Source organism: Canis lupus, chromosome 17, assembly GCF_048164855.1.
Source record: "Canis lupus baileyi chromosome 17, mCanLup2.hap1, whole genome shotgun sequence".
NCBI classification, from domain to species: Eukaryota; Metazoa; Chordata; class Mammalia; order Carnivora; family Canidae; genus Canis; species Canis lupus.
The window spans coordinates 16,309,292-16,326,864 of record NC_132854.1 but is presented as its reverse complement, the minus strand read 5'-3'; the positions used below and the strand labels follow the sequence as shown (position 1 = coordinate 16,326,864).

The following is a 17,573-nucleotide window of genomic DNA, read 5'->3' as shown; positions in this document are numbered from 1 at the left end:
TCTGGGAATCAAAGCTCTCTTGAGACTCTGTTCTGTTAAACCTTGCACTTGAAACTGGGCTGTCCATCATGTTATTTTTTTGTGAATGTATCCTTCATATGTTCTTTGCAGAGCCCAGTGTACTCACTGCTAAATGGTTTATTAATTACAGTGCCTAATAGTAAAATTGTTTGGCAGTCAAGTCCTGTATAAATGCCCAACTTCTTGATTGGTTGTGGTTTGTCTGTTGTTCTTAGGCTGGTGCTCATATTTATTTTATTCTGAGTAAAAAATAAAAAGGGATTCTATTACGTGACTCCTGCTGATTAAACCTCAGCTAAATTAGTAGGAAAGTACGCATGTCACATAACTGAGATTTCGAACTGAGGCAAAAACCAGATGTGACCTGAGTGGTGGGAAATCCCCTCTTCCTGCTCCTCACCACCAAAAAGCAAGCAAACAAACAAAAAACTCCTGATAGCATATATTGTCTTTGGCATTAATCATGGGGATAGCTTATGTGTTTATAAAATGAATGATAGAATTTAAAGAAATCAGAATATGTGGATTTTTCTTTTTCCCCAAAATACATCACATAGCTAAGTCCAAGAGCCATAAACAATAGGGCAAGGAGTGTAAATGGACAGGAACGAGAGGAGAAAAGCAATTAAATTTGATAGAAACAGGGCTCAAGTATGTGACATGCTCTCTGCTGATCCTGGGACTGCCATTTCCAGTGAAAGACGATTAGTGTTTTTCAGGTATAGTGGCTGAGAAAAGGGCACCCAGAATAGAAAGAAAGCCAAAAAAAAAACAAAAAAACAAAAAAACAAAAACCCTAACAAAATGAGTTCCCAAGAGAAAACTTTGATCACGTTTAGGCTAGTGTCAGGAATGACGAGAAGTCCAAAAGCCCAAGGGAATTCAGCAAATCTTTCTGCCTAAACTGAAGGAACTCTACTTTATTCTGGGAATCTACAGAGGCCTGTAGACAGTATATGTAAGAAATAACGTATTATATCTGCACACAGTGTATATACAACATACAATCTCTTCAGTGCTTACGGAAAATTGCTTTCTGATGCTCATAAATGAGAGGGGTTACAGGAGATAAGAGGGTGGTCTGTGTTCCCAAGGCAGTCACTGGGAAAAGAAGGATATTATTTAAGATGATTGTAAGTGCCTATCTTCCTAAATTGTATGTTGTACTCTGTTCTCCAGTTGATTCTCCCCAACTTAGGTAGCAAAAGGCAACACCAAACACACACAACTGCTCCATAATGATACTGCATTTATCTCAATTTTTTTATTTAATAAGAAAGGATTTTCATGAATAGAATCAAAACTATCATGATGCCAAAATAGTACTCTGTGCACCCATGTATTGGGAAAATAACAGAATAAAGGAAGGCTTTTTTGCTTCTTAAGCATATAGAAGTGTTTAGGAGCTCCCCTATTCCCGAGACGGATCTGTGCTCTTAGTAGGAACTGCTGACTGGGTGTATTCTAGATCATAGGAAATTTCTCTTATGCATCTAGAGTCACGGTAGTCTTATTACATCCTGTTAGTCATTTTAACAGTCTAGACTTCACTACAAAAGAAACCCAAGATTATCTCTAGACTTGCAATGATAGCAAAAGGATATCTTACTCTTTATGTACTGCATTTGATCAACATGTGTCATTAATCTCTCCTTCCTGCTTGGTGGCAGTAAGTGATGGAACACTTTATCAGTCCTTTCTTCAATTAGATTGATGTATGTGCATTCCTTGAATTTTAAAGGTCATTAATTTTCACATTAGTCTCTTTGGTTGGTGGCACACAGATTGATATATTGATGATTTAGTCTTTCATTGATTCTATATCATCTTTAGCACCATGAGTCGTGAGTGGTGCTTCCTTCTCAACCATAACACAGTGAGTGAAAATGTACTGATATTTGCAGAGAAATAAGGAACCTAGCTTTTGTCCCTTATATAGCATTTTAATGTCCCTGGATGAAAATAATTATAAAATGTATTCAGTCGTATTCTTACAGTGTCATTGGCATGTGTTGACCTTTCTCTCTGTGCTGTAGGTAATATCTATATCATCTAACAACCTCAGCCTAGTGACCTTCCATTTGCATTGATGCTTCAAAGTTAAGGACTTCCTGAAGTTATTTCAAAGTATTTCATTAAAGAAATAAGTTTCCTTGGTCACCTGAATTGAGATTTATTGCCCACACGTTTGATGTATCACCCATGTTGAATTATTCAGTGTGGGTCAAAGTGATGATGAACTTTGTACAGATGTGATGCTCCAAAGATAACCCAGGATTTAATTTCATCTACTTCTGAAGAATAGGCCATACACACCATGTTTGTGCCACAAACACACCTACTGTAACAGCTATAATGAACTAATAAGCATTTGATCACCAGAAGCAGATGATTGATGTCTTTGGCCACTTGAGAATGAACATGGCTGGAACATAGGCTGAGGGAAAAACCCTGTCATAGTAATCCAGACAACATTTTATTGAGGAAAAAGTGCAACTCAAATCTTTTTTAATAAATCTCTTCTGGGATATCCCGGGTGGCTCAGTGGTTTAGTGCTGCCTACAGCCCAGGGCCTGATCCTGGAGACCTGGGATGGAGCCCCATGTCAGTCTCCCTGCATGGAGACTGCTTCTCCCTCTGCCTGTGTCTCTGCCTCTCTCTCTCTCTCTCATGAATAAATAAATAAAATCTTAAAAAAAAAAAAAAAAAGAATCTCTTCTGGCGAAGAAGGTACAAAATCCTTAGCTCAAGTTTTAGAATAAAGTAGAATGTAGTCAGATGTGTAATACAGTAAATGTGGATCCCATGGCTCATCAGTCATTTCAGTGTGACGTTAAGTCATTGAACCTCTCCGGACCTCAGTCTTCTGGTCTTCTGGAAGTTACACTACATCATCTCCAAAGTTCCTTGTGCTCTAAATGTTTATGTGTAAATATTAGAAAACCATGCAGAAGATTCAGAAAGCAAATGAAACAAAGAAATGTTAATGAATGTTTTAACATAAATGTTAATCAGTCTCTGAGCAACACAACTGAAGAGTTGCACAGCGTTTGAAAATCCGGTGGGGTGCAGAGCAGAGTAGTAAATGTCACCAATTCAAGTCAGGAATTATTTTTATTAAGTCTAGCCATGGGCACCCCCCGGTGGCCCAGTGATTTAGCGCCACCTTCAGCCCGGGGTGTGATCTTGGAGACCCGGGATCGATTTCCAGGTCAGGATCCCTGCAGGGAGTCAGAGTCAGCTTCTCCCTCTGCCTGCCTGTCTCTCTCACTCTCTCTCTCTCTCCCTCTCTTTCTCTCTGTCATGAATAAATAAATTAAAAATCTTTAAAAAGGAAGAAGAAGAAGAAGAAGAAGAAGAAGAAGAAGAAGAAGAAGAAGAAGAAGTTGTTGTTGTCTAGCCATGTCCCAGCTGGAAAATAGGGAAACAAGTGGTCCATTTTAGTATAAAACTGAGACTTGTTGGGTGCTATAATGTAGCAGGGGGAAAAGTCTTATAATCAAAGAATATTGTAAGGGTGCCTGGTGGCTCAATGGAATAAGTGTCCAACTCTTGATTTTGGCTCAGGTCATGATCTCAGGGTTGTAAGATCAAGCCCTATGCTGGGCTGTGCTCTGGGCATGGAGCCTGCTTGGGATTCTCTTTCCCTCTCCCTCTGTCCCCATCCCCCAACTTCCACATGCACACTAGCTCAAGAAAGAAAAACATTGTAATAATCAAAGCTTGTTTCTGTGCTCAGATCAAAACATGAAGATTTCCCTGCGTTGTTGTTATTGTTGTTGCTGTTTTTTTAACTTTTGGGTCATCAGGAATATTGGTCCCTTCTATCATCCCTTAAGTTTGTAAGCCATCTCAAATCCCATTTGGAAGCAAAGTACAATTCCAAAGTGAATAAAATTCCATATATAATCAAGTCCAAAATGTACTTCTCTAGAAATACAGAGGGTGAGAGCAGAGGTGAGAAGCATGGAGGGAGGGATTTGAGGGATGTTTTTGGCAGCTGGTGCTTCTTGAAATGCCTGCCTTGGTTTCAGCAGTCCTGCATGATCACCTCTTTTCTCTCTAAATTGTCTCCCCTGTTCTCCTCTCTTTTCTTATCTGAGGGACTCAGTGCTTACACCCCTGATCTTCTCCAGTCACCTCCTCTGAGAACTCATCAATCCTTATAACTTCCACTGTCTCTACTAGTCTGAGCAAGGGTAGCAGTGGAGCAGAGAGGTCAGGAAGCATCAGGACAAAAGTCTCGTTAACAGGGAGGGATCTGCAGACTCTACAGAGGTAGGCAGAAAGCCAATCAGGTGAAACTTGAGCATCAGTCTGTGTTGGAAAGAAGAAATGAATGTTCTCCATCAAGGAAGCCAGCTGGTCAAGGCAGGAAAAGCATTTGCCCTGAAAGCTGTGCTTCCTACAGTGAGGACCAGCAGTATGTACATCACTTGGGAATTTGGCAGAAACACAGAATCTCAGGCCTTACCCTAGACTTTCTGGATCAGAACCTGCCACTGATTAGCACGTGAAAGTTTGAGGAGCACTAGCCAAAAGCAAAATGAAAAGAAAAGAAAAAAGTCAGTAAAAATAGAGGACTCGAGTGGCACCTATCAGAGTCCACCTGTAGTATTACATTCGATTTTTGGATATCACATTTAAAACTTGATGTTTCCTTCCAACCCTCATGAAATTTAGCAAACATAGCCAAGAAGGAGCAAATATTGTGGAGGGGGGCCACATCAGAGAAGCTTTATTTCCTTCAATGGGCCAAGGGAGTCTAGCTGGAGCAGAAGATCCTTGTCTTGGTGCAGTATGCACTTGATTCTGAAAAGCGGACCAAAGGCAGGCTCGAGGGGACCTTGAAAGCCAACTAAAGAGTTTCAGTGTTGTTCCTGTACGTAGATTTATTGATTAAGGAGGAATCTAGTAAAACGAATGACTTAGGAAGAAGCAGGAAAAGACCAAAAAGCCACCAGAAGCAGGAAAAGACCAAGCAAGGAGATAAGGCAGGGCGAGTATGCGTGTATTTTGCTAATTTTGTCCCTATCCTTTTGTCAATGTCATTCTCGATGATGTAGAGAGAAGCCTGTCTACTCCTTTCTTCCCATATCCATCACTGTCACCCTGTAAAGTCCAGCTCAGATGCCACCTTCCCCGGAACATCCCTTCCAGCAATATAACCCCATGTTAGCATGATTATGAAAGTCTCTCGCCCCCAGAATGCTATATGATTTACTCCCAAAGGTCTTCAAATAGAGACTCATGGATTGGGTTTGCGGGGATGGGTTGCCTAGGAGGGCTGTGCAGACCTAATTCCCATCTCCTCCTTAAATCCTGCCAGTGACAGAAATCTTGATGACTCACCAAGCCATCCATTACAGGTCAGGGGAGCTGTAATTGTTTAAAAAGTTCTTCCTTATATTGAGCTGAATTTCTTTTTTCCTTTGTGCCAATCACATACTAACAAGCACTAGGATAGCACAGCTATCTGCCTTTCATCTGTTTCTCTTTCAGAGATTCTGTTGAGTCTGCAAGTTGAAAGTGTTTTAGGCTTTCTTTACTGATCTAAAAGAACTCAAGCATTCTCCTCGTGAAAAGAGCTCATTTAAACAGTTCCTTTTGACACACAGCTACTCAGAGAGCTCAGGTAGATCCTTAACTGGCTGTGTTCTCTTTTTAGTTCAGATGTAGTTAGATTAGTTTATGATTTCACAGCTCCGGTATCACCCCCCGGACTACAGAGAGTTTGGAGCAAGAACATCAGGGGCAGGTAGCCTGAATGACAAAAACCAACACCTAATGTAGGAGATCAGATACATGCAAAGGGCACTTACGAGACAAAATGTTTCTGGGCGGAAAGCTCATGGAACAAGGTGCTGATTATGCCCTGGTCGATGTTATTTACATTTGCAAAGAGTAGTAAATCTGTCAATCCAGGCAGGCTTGCCTAGCTAAGGATCCAAGATAAGACAAGAGTCTCAGGGGGGTCCCTGTTAATTTAGCAGGGATTGACACTGCTCTATTTAGGGACACAGGCACCTTGGTCAAAGACTCCTCCTGTTTGGTCCCAATGTCAGCTGTCTTTTAGAAATAATTAGAGGCTGGTGCCCACAAATGTTCCATCAGACAACCAGCTCTCCTCCTCTGGTATCCCTCAACACCAAAAACCCTGTGTTGTAGAACAATCTCCTGATCTGCAAGCTGAGGACCAGACAGACCCTTTAACAGAGTAACTTGACCAAGACAAGGTTGAGTGGGAGGCCAGCCAACTGATTTCTCCCTCTGAACATCAGTCTCTGTCTACCTCTGACAGAGCTCTGACATTCCACCTTCAGTTTCCAAATCACAAACAAAGTCACCAGAACCCAATCTAATCAGCACCCACTGTTACATGCTTATGATGTGGCAGTAATAGCGCAAGGACGTGCTGCACAGACATTATTATATTCAGCGCCAAAACAACCCTGATGAGAGAAACCATTATCCTCATTTCCCGATTTGAGAGACTAAGGCAATGGCAGGATGAGACAAACTAGAGACACAACAAAGAGTGGGGGAGTATGACTTCAACCCATCCACATAACCACAACACCACGCTCCTTTCCCTAGTGTTGAATACAAACATTAGGCAAAAAATAAACATTGCATAAAGCAGAGAATCCTGTCAAGTCACTGCGAAGACTGCAAAAGTTAATGCTTTCAGAACTGTAGAAGTGCACATAGTAGCAAAACACTACAAAATTTAAAAATTTACTCTCCAAAGTTAACAGAGGAGATCCTCTCCTGAGTCTCAATTTGGTTTTAGAATATTCTGTTGACCGTTAAGTGTATATTATATTTGGTAGCTATTTATTTTCTAGTTCACATCTTCGTTTTCTAGTTCACCCACAAGAAATGGTTGATGCAGGCCCTCCCAGAGGACTGATGGCTTTTATCTGACCACCAAACAACCCACTGGAATAGAAGAACATTTGGTTGGAATCAGAAATGATTAGAACTTATTTCTTAGGTTTTATTAAAAATATGCTTTTTTAGTTCAGCTACCTAATTCAGGTGAAATAATTCACCTAATTCACCATTCAGGTGAAATAAAATGAAGTGGCAGATAAGAATTCAAAACTGAATTGTCAGTTGTTACTTTTAGTAATATGATTCACACCGAAAGGAGACTTTATTAGGAATTGGATAGATTAAGAAGTACATCCATAATTGCAGATTTAAATAGGGTATCAACTTTTCTATCCATAGTATGGAATCTTCATTAAGCAACATTTACAGGCTGCCTGCCTGGTGCCAAGGACTATAGAAAGAATTGGGGACACAGTGTTGAACCAGAGTGTGTCATTTAGGATGCCTTTCAGTTGTAGTAATAAATCCACTGGAGTAAATGAGAAGGATGACGTTGGGGTAATAGCAAGGTTGATTATTTCAGAGGTACCAGGATGTCATAAAAGACTTGGGCCATTCCCATCTTTCTGCCCTGGTGTCCTCTCATGGTTGAAAAATGGCCTTTGCTACTTCAGGCATCACATCTAAATATAACAAGGACCAGAATGGAAACCTTTCCCATAAAACCCGTAGCAGACTTCCCCTTGTGACTCATTGGCCAGAAATGAGCCACAAGACAATTTCTAAACCAATAACCAGCAAAGGGAATGGATTTCCAGGATAGGCACAAACTAATCAGAATTTATCAGAGCTGAGACAGATTTGGTTCCTGGAACAAATGAGCATTCTATTAAGAAAAAAGCTATGGGAGATGCCTATTGGGTTGGCTAATAGTCTCCAAGGTAATGTGCATGCTCAGGATCTGCAGTTAGAAAATTCTAAGTTTGTCTACTTACATACTGACTCCTTTTGCTTTAGCACTTTAAAAAATGTACTTAAAAAAATAACATTTCAATCATTTTTAGTGTCCAAAATTCAGTGCCATTAGGTGCATTAACAATGTTGTACAACCACTATCACAATCTATTTCCAGAACTTTTTCATCAGCCCAAACAGAAACTCTGTGCCCATCAAGTAATAACTCCCCACTCCCAGCCCCTGGTAACCTCTAATCTACTTTCTATGAATTTACCTATTCTAAATACCTCATCTAAGTGGACTAATACAATATTTGTCCTTTTGTGTCTGGCTTATTTAACATAGTATGATATTTTCAAGGTTTATTCATATTGTAACATGGATCAGAATTTCATTCTTTTTTGTAGCGAATAATATTCCATTGTATGAATACACCATGTTCTCTTTATCCATTCATCTATTGATGGACAGTTAAGTTGTTTCACCTTTTGGCTATCGTGAATAATGCAGCTATAAACATGGGTATACAAGTATCTGGCTAAGTCCCTCTTTTCTGGAATCTCACTGAACCCCAGTGACAAAGTGGATATTAACAACCTGTTACATATGTTATGTGAAATTATATAACATCTGTAAAGGACTGATAGGTACTCCAGGAATAGCACCTACTGCTACCATCTTTATTGTTGTTTTATTTGTTGTTGGAACACAGAAGCAGAGCACAAAGGAGGGTTGGCTAGCTTAGCCTGAGGATTCAGAATTGTTAGAACTATGCTTTGAAGATCAATTAGGGAGAGACATCCTAGGATCCTCTGGACAAAGTGCCATCAGAGCAATGCTTTACTAAGCAAGAGGAATAAGAACAGATCAGAAAGATCTGAGTTTTCTATCCTTCAGTCATCACAGTGAAGATTGGGTTGAAGGGAAGAAAAGCTAAACATAGAGAGACTAGTTGGAGGGTTATGATTATTGTTCAGACACCGTGTGATTTAGGCTGGAACAAAAATAGTGGCTGAACAAGGATACTATTGGAAACCAACACCTGGTTGATAGATTGGATGTGAAAATAAAGAAAAGGAAGGAATAGTTAATGGTTTGAACTGTAGAGTATGGTACCATTCTCTGAGAAAGGGTGCCTCTTTGAAGAACAGGTTTAGCAGGATGAGCAGATGGTAAATGTTCATTTGAACAGGTCACGTTTAAGGGATATGATATCTGGGAGGAACTATGCATTGGTTAATTAGTTATAAGTAAGGACTTGGAATTACAAGGAGGTCAGGAGGTACAGAAATAAGGAAATCATCAGGCAAGAGGAAAATGGAGTGATGGGTGTGGATGAAATTAATGAGAAGGTATCTGCAGAGAGTTTAGGCCTATCCTCTGGGGGAACTAATATTTAGGAAGTGAGCTCACTAAATATTAATAAACAAACAGGAGTGAGACAACTAGCAAGACTGGCAAGAGGAAACAGAGAAGTATAGCACCAAGCATTTGGTGCCCCAAGAATTTGAAAGACAAGTCAGCATTTTCCAAGGTAGCAGAGAAGACAAAGATCTGCCACTTAAGGGTCATTATTATCTTTGTGACCAAAGCTAGATTAACGTGAACTGAGGAATTATTGAGAGGAGATGAAGACATGGATCTAGGCTATTCTTTTTCGGGATCTTGCCTGAAAATAGGACATAATGGCCGTTTGCAAGTTACTTTTATATTGATCTTGTATTCTGCAACCTTGTTGAACTCGTTTAAGTTCTTTTTTTTTTTTTTTGAAGATTTTATTTATTTATTCATGAGAGACACACAGAGAGAGGCAGAGACACAGGCAGAGGGAGAAGCAGGCTCCTCGCAGGGAGCCTGATGTGTTCAAGTTACTTTTAAATGGCAAATATTTGGACACGTTTAAATACTGAAGAGAATAAAGGAATGATTTCCCCTGAAGACAGGGAAGAAGTGGAATCCATAATCAGTGGAGATTAAGTCTTGGAGGCATTTTGTAGCCTCTATTTTCTCTGAAATAGAGAGGGAATTCATCAGGTGGGATGTTTCAGGTCAGGGCTGGGCATATGGTATTTGCTCCACAGGTATTTGTTTTATTTAATAATTGGTAGAAGTATAGGGGACTTGGACTAGCAAAGAATACCAAGAGACCTGAGGCAGGAGTGAATTTGACCAATTCCCAGGCATCATAGAATAAAGCAGTGGTTCTTAGGGATACCTGAGTTCCAGCCTCAAGATCTTGACTTAACTAGTTCAGCCTGGGCATGAGAGTTTTCCAAGTCCCCGGGTAATTCTCACTGTAGTCATGGTTGGCAATCCTTAGTATAGAGGTAAACTTGAAAGATGCTCAGAGGAAGGAAAGGCAACTTTTTTTTTTTTTTTTGAAAGGCAACTTTTTAATGAGCCAACTGAGGTGATCTTGGGAAGGAATTTTTGCCTCTAATGATGTAAAATAGAATTAGTATAATTTTTTGTTTCCTCCCAAATATTATATGATGTGTATGACAGACAAAGAAAGCAAAAGATAAATAATTACAAAGAGATTGATAATTTAAAAAAAAAAGAAACACTTTCTAATCCATGAGCCCTTGGCAATTAGAACTGCCCAGCTCCCTGCCTAGCTATATGGCCATTGGAAGAATGTACAAAAAAGAAAACAGAAATAACTATCACCAAGTGCCAGTTACATGCCAAGCATTGGATTTGGCTCTTTCATGCTTCATTTAACTTTCTCAATATCCTGTGAAGTGGTTATTACCATTGCCATTTTACAGATTTCTAAACCGAGACTCTAAACCAAGATTTCTAAACCGAAAAAGTAGCCTCATATGTGAATGAGAAGTGGGATCCTAGTGTTTGAGTAGATTTGAAGAAGACTTGGGGAGCCCACTTGTCTCCCTTTCAGTAGATAAAAGCCTGAGGACATAATTAAAGGATGGAGATACGGCTTCCATTTGCAGATGTAAATATTTAAAATACCATACATTTATTTGACACCTGCTACAAAATTCACCCTCCATTGACCTTGACATTTCATTATTCTGAAATGACCTTTGCCCTTTAGCATAACACTTATCCATTAAAAGGAAAGAAAAGAGAAATGGAAACTAAGAAGAGTAATGTGAAGATCACAGAAAAGATTTTTTATACCCCTGTGCCTCTGCTTTCGATCAATTTTTCTCTTCTATCCCAATAACGTGGTTAGCCAAGCCAGACCAAAAAAAAAAAAAAAAAAAAAAAAAAACAGAGAAATGGCTCTTCCCTCTCATTTTTGCTACAGTGTCAAAATAATAAATAGGTTAATCATATCAGTTGCATTGACTTGGGACATCTTAAACACATACCACCCTTCAGGAGGGCAGAAGCACCGTTCCAGGGTTTTTATTGAAGAATCCCTACTTTTTCCTTTTCCTTTTATTTGTGTGAACACTATAGTCTAAGAAGTATTGAACCTTGTCTGAGAAGCTGCAAGGCGGCTCTGAAATCTACAGACCAGCAGCAAGCTTTTAAAAATGCATCGGGCAATCTAGAGTATGCTTTTATATTAATAGAAGACACAGGTAGATGAAGAGCTATGGCCACTGATTTTTGACACAACCCTAGAACTGTATCATCAGTGTAGAGTGTATGTGAACCTGTCATTTGAAATTGAGTCTGTGGCTGCTACCACTGTTTTTTCCCATGGCAACATGCCAGTGTCCCCAGGACTTACATCAATAATCACTGAAGTCTAGTGGGTAGGCCAGGCAGAGGCCTAGAGATAAGTCTTTGATCTTCTGCATACCTTTGTTCCAGCATCTGCAAAAAGAAGGGATATAGACTCCTCGCTCTACTCCCCTTTCCTTGTGACAAAGGTTCTAAAGTGTTAGACAAAACCAAGGCTTTTACTGCATTCTGTAGTTGGCTGGTTTATTTGATAGTGGGTTAAAAGTGAAGCAGGTGGAAGAAGTTAGCGTTCCACCACTAATGGATTTGTTTACTGAATTGCTTGCATCTGTGCAATGTGGAAAAAAAAAGGAAAGAAAAGAGAAATGGAAACTAAGAAGAGTAATGTGAAGTAATGAAGAGTAATGAAGAGTAATGTGAAAATAAATAAATTGCTTGCCCTGTGCTAAGGAATAAATGAATGACGATATACCGGATTCATCAGTTTATTCCTCACCGCTAACCAAGGTCCTGGAGTTGGAAGTGGTTCTACGGCTTTTCCACTAAAATTGGTCTGTGCCTTTGCCTTACACACAACCCTTCGGAGTCCCCTTATCTTTTCTTTCAGCGCATACTTATGGCTGAGAATATGCATCTGCTATGCATCAGGTGCTGTTCTGGGCACAAAGAAATGAAAGATAAATAATTCTTAGTACCCAGCCGCAAAGAGCTCAAAGTCTAGCCAAAGAGATAGGTTGAAAAACAGATCATCATGCCATCATGTGCAACAGCAGGGAGAGAGAAAATGAGGAGGCTGTGAGAGCTCAAAGGGGACAATTCTTAAAGAGAAGGACTCCAATATTCATAGCAAAATTTAAAAAGTTGTTTGAAATTAATGGAGTACTTCACAACCCACGTTCCCTGAGGAGGATCATGTGACACAGGTACGAAATTGAGGACCTAGTAGTTGGATACCTAGTGTATCATAAGCCAGAGGGGAGACAGAAAAAAAAAAAATGGGAAGGAAGGAAGAAACAGAAAACGTGAGTGTGAGGGGTGAGGGCAACCAGTAAAAGAGAAGAAAAGCCAGGAAACCAGATTGGTCAGTGACTGAGCAGAATAGCATTGGGGTGAAGTGACAAGAAAAAGACTGCCAGAACAATCAGAGGCTGCTTAATTCATGCTGTGTATGCTTTTGTCAATTAGATTAGCATAAGCCTGTGCCATCAATATAAATGATTTATTTTATCAATTTGGGGTTTTTTTTGTTTGTTTGTTTTGTTTTTTACATTATTCACAGGAATGTTGAAGAACATATCACCTGGGTTGGAAGGCAAGTTTTTAGGTGGTAGTCACTCCCTTTTAATCATATATCTGCCCTGAGCCCTACTCATTCTCCTAGCCAGGGCATGGGATCCAACTGCTCAGTGGACATTTCCTCTGAGCCTCTGACCTGTCATCCTTTCCCTTTGAAACCTGACCTCTCACTCTCCTGTGGTTCCCCTTCCTCATCATGCTTTTCACTCTCTTTTTGTCTGTTCTCTCTTATCTGATAGTCCATCTTCTATCCTACCCATACCTCCTACTCCTTCTTCTCTAGTTAGCTAACTCCCAGTAATTCTATCAGGTTTCAAAGGCACAGCTCCAGAAAGCTACCTCTGCTCCCTTTCCCCTCTCCTCCCCTGCCACCCCTTCCACCTCACCCCCTGCAGCTGATCTAAATGCATTCTCTTTGAGGTTCCATTGCACTGGGTACATGTTTCCTGCTTAGCCCCCATTACACTGCATAATAATTGCTAGTATCCTTGTTTGTCTTTCCATGAGTCTGGGAGCTAGTAGAGACTTCATACAGCACAGTTACTCAGTACTTGTTGGTTGATTAAATGAATGAGTAAACAAAATAACACATCAGAAGTCAACAAAGTCAGGAGTTGAAAGTCTTTAGTTCTGTTGAGTCTTTTCACGGTTCCTCAATAGTTCAGCCATTCAGGAGTTACGTTGCCATAAAGGGTTGTTTCTGACTCAACTATTTTTTATCCCAATGGTGATAGTGTAAGCATCCTAGTTTTTAATTCTTTATTTTATTTCTCTAGCTTTTCTATATACTATATTGATATTATTAGTTAACCTTTAAAAATAAATTAACAATTTTTAAAGCCTCTCTCTTCTTAACAAACAAACAAATGTAAGCCCAGGCCCAGTCCTCTTCTAGCCTAGATGTTTGTGGGAAGGAGTGAACAATTTAGGAGGAATAGTGAAGTGGTTGGTTGTTCAGAAAATATTTTGTGATAAGGTTTAGAAAGCATTAGTTTCTTGAACACTGGCTTTGGTTTATTGATATGGATGTATATGGGATAAGGTCAGTAACTGTACAGTCTAATGCAAGTTTTGAAGAATGAATACACATTTTCTGGGTCAATTTTTAAAAATATATTTAAGACTTCCACATAATAAATGTATGTGGAGGAAAAAGGGATAGATGTATACAATATAGATGCATACAGCAGACACATCTCTCTGCCAGAATGAGTTTATTCAATAAATATCCAGCAGCTTTTTCAGAATAGTCTGCTATCAGGGTAATGGTTAGTCTCAGAGTTCTGACCCAATTCCAAATCAGTAATTTTATTCTTCCTGTTTAAATTCCCCTACCATTTCCACTCGACACAGAATTCTTCTTCATTTCCCATCCCATCTGAAGTGTTACTCCATCCTGAAAAACAGCCTCGTGTACCACTCTAAAGGTGACTGCTTTGCTATGATGAGTGAGGCAATTTTGCTATGTTAAGTGCTTTGGGAAAAAAGCACTTATAGGGCTCCCACAGAAATGCAGCTAATATTACTCAATGAACCTTCCTTTCAGCCGTTGTGCAATGTGGCATTTTCAAAATGAAGAGGCCTTCCCCCATTGCCGTTTATTTATGTGATGTATTCAAAATGGTCCCGTCTCCTGAAGGCATCTGGGAATATGTGTAGAAGAAATATGAAAGAGACAAAAATTAAATACAGATGAAATTAAACAGCTACCAGTAGAGAGGCCAGTGGCGTCACAACTTCAAACCTAGATCTAAAATTCTGAATGATAGAGAAGAATGGAAAATAATCACACCAGGTAGCTCACAGTACATCCTCTGCCTAGCTAAATTTTAAATGATGGCTTCAAGAGGTTCTTAGGGTGCGCAAATATGTCCTAACTACAGAAATCAGAGCTTCATAGACTTGGGAGGGAAAGTTTGTGCAAGCTTATTGAGTATGATTATAGGCAGCATTTAAAAGGTAGCCACGTTTTTGAAAAGTATAGCAAGCAACACACTAAATATGCACAGATATATCACCCATTGGTTTCTAGAACATATTGCCTTGTTTTTTCTTTAAAATTGCTCATTATTTGTCTTTTAGTAGACTCGAATTACTGTTCCCTTTTTTAGAAAGGTATCTGAGTGTGTTTTCAGGACACAAGTTTGCTTTGAAAAACAGTGGTATTGTTGATTTATAAATACCCAAAGGTGTCTTACAGTTAATTCAGGTGTGTTCGCAGAAATAACTTGAAACCCATCTTTCTACCTCGGTAAGGATACAAATGGGAAGGCACTGTACACCGATTTTTAGAGTGTTGACTCTATCATCAAACAGTAGATACTCATCCTCATTTTTTTTCTATTTCTATTGTAAGAAAGTCTACATTTTCTCTATCTTTTTATCTTAAAGACTTACATAGATACTTGGAAAAAGAAAGAGAGAATTTTCTATGAAAACATCAAAGCATTTGACATTGAATGTCTTCTTTGACCAAGATAACAAAGACCTACCTTGCTGAGGACCATCTCTCAAATTTTGCGAATTATTGTTAATGTTTTTATTAATGCTACAAGCATTTCTGGGACTTTCACATTGCCTTTTGAATATGTATATTTTTAAAATCTTTTTAAATGCTTAGAAGCACACAGAGTGAGTGTTACAAGCCTGGAAGTTGGAGTCTCATGGATCCAGGTCGCCATCAGCTCCATTCTCAGTATGGAAACTCTGGCTTCACTAAGTTGATTTTCTTTAAAATGGGGCCAAGCACAGCATCCACCTCTGAGAATCAGAGGATTAAATGAGATAGTGCATGTACCACTTCCCTGCAGGTGTATAGGAAGTAAATGCTAACTGGTGGCTCTTCAACAAATGAGCTACCTGTCCTTCCAGTCTGAGTCAGTGACTACCTGCTGATCCTCTTTGCATCCATATCTAAATCTTCATTATCATCGACTCCAGATGTCTGCAATAATCTAATAGGAGAATGCGCACAACTTGGTAATACTACTCCCTTATGTTAAAGTCCTACTTCCCTTGCATTGCAGTTTCAAGTTGAATTTAGAGTCTCTGACCCATTTTTTTTAAGTCCTACCTTTTTATACCACATGTGTTTTTTTTTTCCTTTAACATTATTTTAGGAGGAAATGGGCTTAAGAATGGAGCTAATAAAACAAGCCAAGTATTTCTGTGACAGGGCACACACTTATCCATTCCTTTTACATCCTGCCAACATGTAGGGCTTCTGTTTGCTTCCATGGAAGCATCTTATCTGCATCCCTGTAGCTTTCCTTCCTCTGTGCCATCTGTGTCCTTCACTATAATGCCTCCCAAATACTTCTGTCTGTTGTTGCTTGGGTCAGACTCTTAGGCCAGTGACCCTGCCCACTTTCTCTTTAGTTTATCCACCAACTGCCTGTGCACTTGTCCCCACTGATCTGAGATGCCCAACCATGCTCCCTTGGAGATGGCCCAGATCTGTAGATCCATGTGACTTTGTTTTTTTGTTTTTTTTTTTTTTTTTTTTTTTTTGATCCATGTGACTTTGGAACTAGAATGCCCATGAGCTACCTACAAACCAAAATATTTAACTTTACAAATGGGAATGAAGAACCTAAGCGTCACACTTTTAGGTTGTGGTGAAAGTACTAGAACCAGTGTCTCCTTTTTATGCATTTAAACCCCTTTACAATGGGAAGGGAAAACAAACAATACTTTTAATGTGAAATTTTTCCATTTAAAAATACAGTGTTGGAGATCCCTGGGTGACTCAGCAGTTTAGCGCCTGCATTCAGCCCAGGGCCTGATCCTGGAGACCCGGGATCGAGTCCCATGTCAGGCTCCCTGCATGGAGCCTGCTTCTCCCTCTGCCTGTGTCTCTGCCTCTCTCTCTCTCTCTCTGTCTCTGTCTCTCATGAATAAATAAATAAAATCTTTTTTTAAATAAATAAATAAACAAACAAACAAACAAATAAATAAAATAAAAATACAGTGTTATTGTAAATGTCTGCCTTTTAAATATAGGAAGTCTAGGAAAGGTAGAATCAAAGCTGTTTTTCTTTCCTTCATTTAGCTGCCCATATTAAGAATATTTCTCCTTATTAAATCCTGAACTTTCTGTATTTATCAAAAGAAATGAACACTTATCTTACTTTTTTTAAAGATTTACTTATTTATATATTTATTTATTTGAAAGAGAGCAGGGGGAGGGGCAGAGGGAGAAGGAGAGAGAGAATCTCAAGCAGACTCCTCACTGACCATGACACCCACTGAGATCATGACCTGAGCTGAAATCAAGAGTTAACCACTTAATTGATTGAGCCATCCAGGTGCCCCTGTTCTACTTACTTCTTTTTTTTTTTTTTTTTTTTAATTCATGAGACACACACACACACAGAGAGGCAGAGACACAGGCAGAGGGAGAAGCAGGCTCCACATGGGAAGCCCGATGCGAGACTTGATCCCAGGACTCCAGGATCAGGCCCTGGGCCGAAGGCTGCGCTAAACCGCTGAGCCACCCAGGCTGCCACTCTACTTACTTCTTAAATAAATAAATAGCTATCAATTTAAAGAAATCTATCTTAAGTTGGTAATCAGAAAAAGGTACAGATCAGAGATAAGAACTATATTTTATAGTAGTGCAAAATTGAATAAGATCCCACAAAGCAAACTGTGATAGAATGGTTACAGAAATTTAGGATGCATTGAAAATATAAAATATTGTACGGTCACTAAATGGGTTTTTTCTTGGATATAGTGGGGATATATGGCTATGCGCTATTGAATTGAAAATAAAAGAGGAAAACTGCATTTAGCCTGAC

At 39.4% G+C, this 17,573-nt stretch overlaps 1 protein-coding gene and 1 long non-coding RNA gene across 4 annotated transcripts in view; one reads left to right on the top strand and one right to left on the bottom strand.

Annotated features, from left to right (window-relative positions):
• The window catches only part of GPC6 (glypican 6), a 1,088,426-nt gene that overhangs the window by 950,166 nt on the left and 120,687 nt on the right, over positions 1 to 17,573 (top strand). The window lies entirely within an intron of this gene.
• The window catches only part of LOC140607942 (uncharacterized), a 31,209-nt gene continuing 27,643 nt past the window's right edge, over positions 14,008 to 17,573 (bottom strand). For both annotated transcript variants that reach the window (XR_012009860.1, XR_012009861.1), the window contains one exon: positions 14,008 to 14,417. This is a non-coding gene — a long non-coding RNA (uncharacterized lncRNA). The remainder of the gene's footprint in view (positions 14,418 to 17,573) is intronic.